The sequence below is a fragment of the Vigna umbellata genome, chromosome 4, assembly GCF_029865625.1.
Source record: "Vigna umbellata cultivar VRB3 chromosome 4, Vumbellata_1.0, whole genome shotgun sequence".
Classification (NCBI taxonomy): Eukaryota; Viridiplantae; Streptophyta; class Magnoliopsida; order Fabales; family Fabaceae; genus Vigna; species Vigna umbellata.
Genome location: NC_142168.1, coordinates 1956287 through 1965194, shown reverse-complemented (window position 1 = coordinate 1965194; position 8908 = coordinate 1956287). Strand labels below are relative to the sequence as shown.

Sequence of the window (8908 nt, the reverse complement as noted above, 5' to 3'; positions counted from 1 at the left end):
ATCTTCTTGAACCGATCCATTTGTCTCTCCTTATCCTTTTGTGAATTATTTTTAGGATAATTTGTTTCGCCAACACTTTCTCTTTTTATCTTCAACCTTCCTTCTTGTCTCTACTTTCTTCTTCTTCAATTACCTTATTTTGATCATCCTCTTCTTGTGCTTGAATCTCTTTATTTGTTGGCTTCTTCTTCGAATCAAAGCCCACTTCTTTTCCACTTCTGGTTATTATGACATTACATTCCTCCCTAGGGTGAACTTCATTATTAGCCACAAATTTCTTTTCAGATGTCTCCTCAAGCTTCTTTGCAAGCTGACCCATTTGTGTCTCCAAATTTCTCATAGAAGTGTCTGTGCTCTTTTGATTTGATATGGACATTTGTATGAATTCTTGAAGAGTTTCTTCCAGTTTGGATGTCCTATCATAAAGATTAGGTTGTTGTTGAAACTGTTGTTGTGGTGGTCTACTAGAACTAGCCTGACCCAAGCTAGGATGAGGTCTCCATCCTTGATTATAATTACCATAATTGCCTGGACGACCTTGATTTTGCATGTAATTTACCTCTTCCTTTTCATTGGTCTGAATAACACATTGTCCATTTTGGTGCTCTCCACCACACAGTTCACAACCTTACACAGTTTGATGATGTTGTGCCTGTGATACAGTTTGGAGTTCCTTTGGTAGTTGTGAGAACTTTTTCATCAAAGACTCAAGTTGTTGGGTCATGATTTTATTTTGGGCTAACAAGGCATCTTGGGATTGCAATTCAAACATTCCTTTCTTTTGGGTTTGAACTTGCTCACTTTGAACATCATTGTCACTAGATGCCATATTCTCAATTATCTCATGTGCCTCATCAGGTGTCTTCCACCTAATGTTACCTCCAACTGAGGCATCTAGCATAAGCTTTGTGTGAGATTTTAAACCTCTAAGAAAAGGTTTAATTGAGTAGGAACGTCAAACCCATGAATTGGAGTTTTTCTCAGCAACCCCTTGAACCTATCCCATGTTTGACTCAACGACTCTTCAGGCTCTTGTTGAAAGGAGGATATTTCCTGTTTGCCTTTATTTATCTTGGATTGGGGGAAATATTTATGCAAAAACTTTGACACAACGTCCTCCCAAACAGTCAGACTTCCCTCATGAAAAGAATTTAGCCAAAGCTTGGCATTTCCTACCAGTGAGAAGGGAATAGGACTTAGTCTAATTGCTTCATCTGGCACATGTAAAATTTTTACAGTGTTACAAAAAATCTCATTAAAAGTTGTCAAATGATCGTAGGGATTTTCGTGTGACAGTCTTGTAAACTGATTACTTTGAACAAGGTGAATCAATGCTGACTTCATTTCCATATGAGCAGCATTCACCACAGGTCGGGCTATATTGTTGAAAGATGAAGGTATAGACACAAAAGCATAATCTTCCAACGTACGCCTAACTCTTAGTTGTTCATTATCATTATGTCCCTCCATATCCTTATCTTCTTGATCAGATGAAGAAAAAGTGTTGGAAGTAGTAGACAAGCTAGCTTTTCTAGCTTCTTTTTTTCGATTTTCTCTCCTACGTCTACTGTTATTCCTAGGGGTTGTTCTCTCAATCTCAGAATCAAACAATAAATTCTCAGATTTTGTTCTGCTTCTCATGCAGAACAACAATCTCAAGTGATCAACCCAAAGAAATAACAATAGAAACAAAACACAATTTATATACAAAAATTAAAAATAATGGATATACAGACAATGAAACAGAACTGAAATTGATAAATAATAAATAGGTTTAATCCTTTTTGACGTCCCTATTTGTGTAGGAATGTCTCAGATAGGTCCTCGTTTTCTAAAGTGTATCAAAATGGTCCTTAATTTTGAAAATTTATATCAATTGAGTCCTTTCCGTTAAGTTGGCTGGACGGCGTTAAAAAAATTGATGAGTGAGATGCTGAGATGACGAACGAACGCTCGTCCACCAGCGAACGAACGCTCGTCGACCTCTTACCGTTGGACGACCGTTCGTTCCACACTGGACGACCGTTCGTTCGGTGGTCGCCGAGCGTTCGTTCGCTGGTGGACGAGCGTTCGTTCGGTGGTGGACGCGTGTTCGTTCGTCATCTCAGCATCCCACTCATCAATTTTTTTAACGCCGTCCAGCCAACTTAACGGAAAGGACTCAATTGATATCAATTTTCAAAATTAAGGACCATTTTGATACACTTTAGAAAACGAGGACCTATCTGAGACATTCTTACACAAATAGGGACGTCAAAAAGGATTAAACCTAATAAATAATTGAAATAACAATAACAACAAATTCCCCAGCAACGGCGCCAAAAACTTGATAACATTTTGGCAAGTATGCCAAATCGTTCAATTAATACAATGAATTAAGTCAAGAGTATCGTTCTCCCAAGGGAATTTGAGTTATGTTATTCAATTAAAAATTATTTATCAAGATCAATTACTGATGATAACATTTGTGATTTCAATTTGGAAATTAGCATGAAATTAAATACGTAAAAAATTAAGATTGAAAAATACGATAAAAGATCACTGGAATTGGTCTTTGACTAACATTACAGTAAAATCCTAGACAACATACATTCTCTGTTCAAGCATTCACATAAGAGTATCTTGGTTTAATTCCTTAAAACAAGTTCTAAAATTATCTATTGAATTATTAATTCCTTAATTAATTCAGCAGATAATTTTGCATTAGATTCAGATGTTGAGAATGACCAAAAGCACATAAGTTATTCCTAGTGTAGTTACTTTTAGTTTCTTTTCTTATGTTTCTGGTTCTAAAAATACTTCCCAGTACAAAAGAACTTTTAAAGAGAATTATACTTCCATATAATCAAAATCAAATCAAGAAAAGAACAAGAACATAAACATATATTGCATAGGAAATTTACATTAATGTGTCGTCATACAACCAATTCCAATGAACAAAAAATTTAGCCTATCGTAGACATCTCAAACGTACTCTTTACAACAATTCCTTGCAGAAAGTGAAGTCTTGATGTCTTGAAAGGTCTCCTGGTCGTCTCCTGAGTTCTCCAATATTTTTCTGGCTTTGTTCGTGTGTTAGAAGATAGTTTTTGTCTTTCTGTCACGTCTTTTAAAGCCACTTAACTTCATTAATTCGCTCAGCGCACATGTACTGGTGTGCTATGCGAATCTTCTTAACTATTGCACTTTAACTGATGTTATTCGCTCGGCGCACAGGTATTGGTGCACTATGCGAATTTCCTTTTTCTGGTTGTGCGAATTTTAGCTTGCGCTATGTGTGAATTGGCTGACAGACTCCAAATTATAGACCTTTTCCTGTACAATAAGTTACATAAAAATCTACTTCCTATTACAACTTTTCACTGAGTAATAATATGAATAATTATAAGATTGAGATCATTTATAAGTGTAAAAAAAACTCTTTTTCACACTTATCACTACTCAAACTCAAGAATGGAATTTAGAGAGTTTTCTAAAACATCGCCCAACTAAGTTTAATAGCAAGACCAGTCCACATGAGGTAGATTAGTAGATGACAAATATGGAATAAAGTTTTTAGGCAAGGAGATGTCTAGTTGACAACAAGTTAGCTTTCTGTCAATTCATGCTTATTAGAGAAGCCAACCACTAGTGGGGTAGTATGAAGATGTTGTTAGAGGAAGGTGAAGAGTATCACCTGTGAGATATTTAAGAAGAAGTGTTATGTCGAATACTTTCCTGATAGTGTGAAATTTGCGAAAGAGGTGGAATTCATGTAGTTAGTTCAAGGAGGGATGTCTGTATTTGAATATGCAGAAAAATTTAAACATCTAATAAGGTTCCACACTTTGAAGATGAACAAGGAATGATAATCACTAGTGAAAAAATAGGATACTAACGCGTCTATTATGCTTCGATTGATCAGAAATCGAAGCATAAGTTGGCGCGGTGGCATTTTTGAAATTTTCACTAACATTTATGCCTCGGTTCTAAAATAACTGAAGCCATAAGGGGTGTATGGCATCGGTTGCCCATATAACCGAGGCCATATAGTCTGCGAAACCTGCCAACATAAGACTTTTCACCTGACAAAAATATGTGCAAGGGTTTCAACCTCGATTGTTCTCAGAACCGAGGCCAAAAACCCTCTGCTCCACTGACATTCCCACCTTACACTCTGACGTTTAAACTGACAGACTTTTGTCAGATGGGTATATGGCCTTAGTTGTTTGCAGAGTTGAGGCCAGAGAGTATGTCAATTACAATGTTACATTTACTGACCCTGTAAAATAATTAAAATATATATATATATATATATATATATATATATATATATATATATATATATATATATATATATATATATATATTTTGGCATCGGTTTGGCGCTTAATCAAAGTAAAATGGTTGATGAAAATTTCCAAAATGCCATTTAAAATTAATTTTTTATTTTTTCTATGGACATTAGGCATATGTTTTTTGTAGAACCGAGGTAGTATCCCCTGCCAGGGTTAAAATTTCGCAAAAAAGCAAACAATTCCTTCTTCTCCAGCGATCACCTCTGCAACTTCTTCTTCTTCCTTGCACCGCCACGAACCTTCTTCTTGCTTCCATACGCCTCTGTTTTGCCTCTGTCGTTACTGTAAAAGGATTTCCTTCCTCTTTTTTCATCGTCAACGTTTGTATCCGATCAAATTCGACTTTGGTCGCTAGAGTTTTTTTGGTTTTGGATTGGTTTGATGCATTTTTTATTGTTTTGGATCATCAAACTTACGTTTTGTTGTATTTTTGTGTAGGTATTGTGTTTTTGCTTTGAAAATTGTTCCGTTTCATAACGGAGGTTGTCGCATCTTCTCGGTTATTGTTTGGTTTTTCACAGTCCTAGGTTCCTATTATTGTGTTTATTAACTTTCTTTTGTTCACTTTTAATTTTTTGTATGTTGAATATAATAATTATGTATGATTGAATGTTTGAATTGATCATATGAATGCTTATTAATTATATGATTGAATTGATTATATGTTGAATATGTTGTATAATTGTATGATTGTATCATTGTAATTTTGTAGAATATTTACGTATATGGATTGAAATTGAATTAATTTACCACGCATTAGTGCTGAGTACGAGAGAGAGGTAGAGGAATTTATACAATTTGCGCAACGTAATGAGGGAAGAAGTGATGATGAAGTGAAGTTTAGATGTCCTTGTGTTAACTGTTTAAATGGGAGAAAGTTAAACGCAACCCAAATTAGGAGACATCTTATCTGTGATGGTTTCCTGCGATGCTATTCAACATGGATATGGCACGATGAAGAAATACATTTTCTGACTTTCTCCTAAACTGAGAATGTTATTGATTCCACCATGGAAGAACATCGACTAGATGAAGACAAATTAGAGGACATGATCCGTGATGTTGGCGTAGAAAATTTTGCCAAAGCTCATGTGTGTGAGACAATGTCGACTGATGCAGAAACACATTTGTATGTCGGTTCAGATAAGATCACACGGTTGTCAGTGGAGTTAAGGCTCATGAATTTGAAGGCGACCAATAGATGGACTGATAAGAGTTTCACAAAATTGTTGACGTTGTTGAATGAAATGCTGCTAGATGGAAATATACTACCGAATCGTAATCATGATGCGAAGAAAATTCTTTGTCCGATGGGTATGGAGTATAAAAGGATACATATTTGTCCCAATGACTGCATTTTATATAGGAAAGAGTTTGAACTTTTGAAAAAGTGTCCAAAATATGGTTATCACGATACATCTCAAAAAATAATAGTGAAGATAATGGTCAGATAGAGAAAAATGGATCTGCTTTAAAAGTAGTTTGGTACCTTCCAATTGTGCCCAAGCTTAAGCGTTTGTTTGCGAATCCAAAAGATGCTAAAAATCATAGATGGCATGCAGATGAGAGAAAAATTGACGGGCTGCTTCGTCATCCAGCTGATTCAAAGTAATGGAATAATATTGATCAACAATTCCCCCAATTGGGTCAAGAATGTAGAAATCTTAGGCTTGGTTTAGTCATTGATGGAATGAACCCATTTGGTAATTTAAGTACCAATCACAGTTGTTGGTCAGTTATTTTGATAATTTACAACTTATCTCCTGCATTGTGCATGAAGAGGAAATACATGATGTTGTCTAAGATGATATCTGGCCCAAAGTAGTCTAGAAATGACATAGATGTTTATCTAAGCCCATTAGTTGAAGACTTGAAGTTGTTGTGGGTTGATGGGGTTGAAATATTTGATGCCTTCGCTTCTGAAACTTTTGTGGTGCGTGTAATGTTATTTTGCACCATTATTGACTTCCCAGCTTATGGTAATTTTTCAAGATACAGTGTCAAGGGTCATAAAGCATGTCCTATATGTGAAGAAAACACTACAACTGAGCAATTGAAACACGGAAGGAAGACGATATATCTACGTCATCGGAGATTTTTAAAATGTAATCATCCATATCAAAGGTTAAAAAAAGCATTCAATGGATATCAAGAGAGGGACGAAGAACCAAATCCACTTATTGGTCTTCAAATCCTTGAAAAAGTTAATAAAATACATCATGTATTTGGGAAAATTTCCAAGAAGTCATCTCTAACGACCCCTTGGAAGAAGCAAACAATATTCTTTGATCTTCCATACTAGTCAAAGTTAGATGTTAGACATTGCATAAATGGGATGCATGTAGAGAAGAATGTGTGTGATAGCTTGATTGGTACACTGCTCAACATTTAGGAAAAGACAAAAGATGGAGTGAATGCTCGTTTGGATCTGGTTGACATGAAAATCCGAGAAGAGTTGGCACCCAGGAAGATTGGTAAACATACTTATTTGCGCTCTGTATGTTACAATTTTTCCAGACAAGAGAAGATAAGTTTTTGCCTTTGTTTAAAGAGTACCAAGGTACCACAAGGATACTCTTCAAATATCAAGAGTTTAGTGTCGATGCAAGACTTAAAGCTTGTTGGCATGAAGTCTCACGATTGTCACGTCTTAATGCAACAGTTGTTATCGGTGGCTATTCGTGGAATTTTGCCCAAAAAGGTTAGGCAGACCATAAATAAGTTGTGTTCATTTTTCTCGTCAATTTGTTGTAAAGTCATCGATCCTACAAAGTTAGATGAACTTCAAGGCGAGATTGTTATCATCTTGTGTCAACTAGAGATGTTTTTCCCTCCATCTTCTTTTGACATGATGGTACATTTACTTGTTCATTTGGTTAGTGTGCGGATCAGTACACTTAAGATGGATGTATCATATTGAGCGTTATATGAAGATTTTGAAAGCAATTTTTCACTATACACTTAGCTTTCTACATCATACTTTGTTAGTGAATTGTGCTTAATTCTAATTTATTGTTGCATTTTCACTATTTGGGCTTAATTTCAAGACTAATTATTATTTTAATTAATTTGAATTATTTGGGCTTAATTATTTCAAATACTATTTGTAGGATAGTCACTGTTAGAAGGTTGAGAAAAGGGTCTGAACATATTATACAGAACTGAACGGCCTGTTGAAGCCTTGATCGAATGGTCTGCTGAAGACTTGAACGAACGGTTTGTTGAAGACTTGATCGAACAGTCTGTTAAAGCCCACACCGAACAGTCTATGAAAGCTTGCACTTAATGGCTGAGCACAATGACAGAACCGAACGGTCTCAACAGTGTTGCATGACCGAACGATCTCGTAGAGACTACACCGCACACCAGTGAGCAAACCAGGGGAGCATTGCTGACCGAACGGTGTGAGCCTTTCAAGACCGATCGGTCAGATGAGATGACCAGAAGAACTCAGCAGTAGTGTTGGAAGCACATTCTGGGACTTCAAGAGGGTGGCCACGTCAGTGTTAGAGTTTAATTTCGTTTTAGAATGTCAATGGGTCAAACCTTAGGACTTTGGGCCCAATTTTAGGTCATTTTGTAGGACAAGCCCATTGGAAAGGCAATTTTTTAATTTGGGGTTTATATACCCTAAAATCACTTTCACTTTCCAAGTCTCCAGTCGCCACTCACATTTTTCTTGGGAGCGTCTTCTTCTTCCTCCCCCTTAGGGGAGGTTTAGGTTTTGGCTTTCTTTACATTTCATGTATTGAACTCATTCTCTTTACAATTCCATGGTTGAATTTTTTGTTGCACTCAAGTTTCTTGTTCATTTACGTTCACTGCATTTTACTGTTCATCTTCTTTGTTTTTACTGTTATGCGTTCTGGTTTCTTGTTTATTGTTCATGCTCGTTTTCAATCGTTGTTTCCATTCACGTTTTGCGTTTCTATTTTTGGATTTGCGTTCTACGCTTAAGTTCAATTGGTGCATTTTAATTCACTGCAATTTCATTTCTGCCAGCGCGTTTACTGTTCCAGCGTTTTTGTTTCTACAACTTCGTACCAGTTGCGTTTTTGTTTCTGCACGTTTACTTTCAGTGCAACTGCATTGATACCAATCGGTCAGTGCATTTAGACCAATCGGTTCTTAGCTTGTTTACTTAATATCGTTCGGCAGCACTTAGTTTTCCATTTGCATTTCCATTCGCTTACTGCTTTAACACCGATCGGTCTCCTCTCCAGGACCGTTCGATCTGTGACCAGAACCGATCGGTCTTCAACACCCTTGTTGTTAGAGCTGATCAGCCTGGTTAATAGAATTGTTCGGCCTTGTGAAGAACCGTTCAGTCTTTACTGTTTTCCACATTTATTTCCATGCTTTCAGTTTTGTTATTTATGTTTAATTTCGTGCTTTAAGTTCAAGTTAAATTGCATTAAAAAACACTTTGAACCCCCCCCCCCCCACTGCGTGTTTGACCTAAGTCTCAGACCACATTTGGTCCTTGAGAGACGACCTAGGAATCACTTCCTAGTATTATACTGCATTCTTATTGCACATCAAATTTGTATGGGCCACGAGAACCCATCAAA

General features: G+C 36.5%; 1 non-coding gene across 1 annotated transcript; it reads left to right on the top strand.

The window, feature by feature from the left end:
* The first annotated feature begins 958 nt into the window (after positions 1-958).
* LOC124828493 (small nucleolar RNA R71) lies at positions 959-1065 on the top strand. Its single transcript, XR_015786443.1, has one exon. It is a non-coding gene; the product is annotated as a small nucleolar RNA R71 (small nucleolar RNA).
* The last annotated feature ends 7843 nt before the right edge of the window (positions 1066-8908 follow it).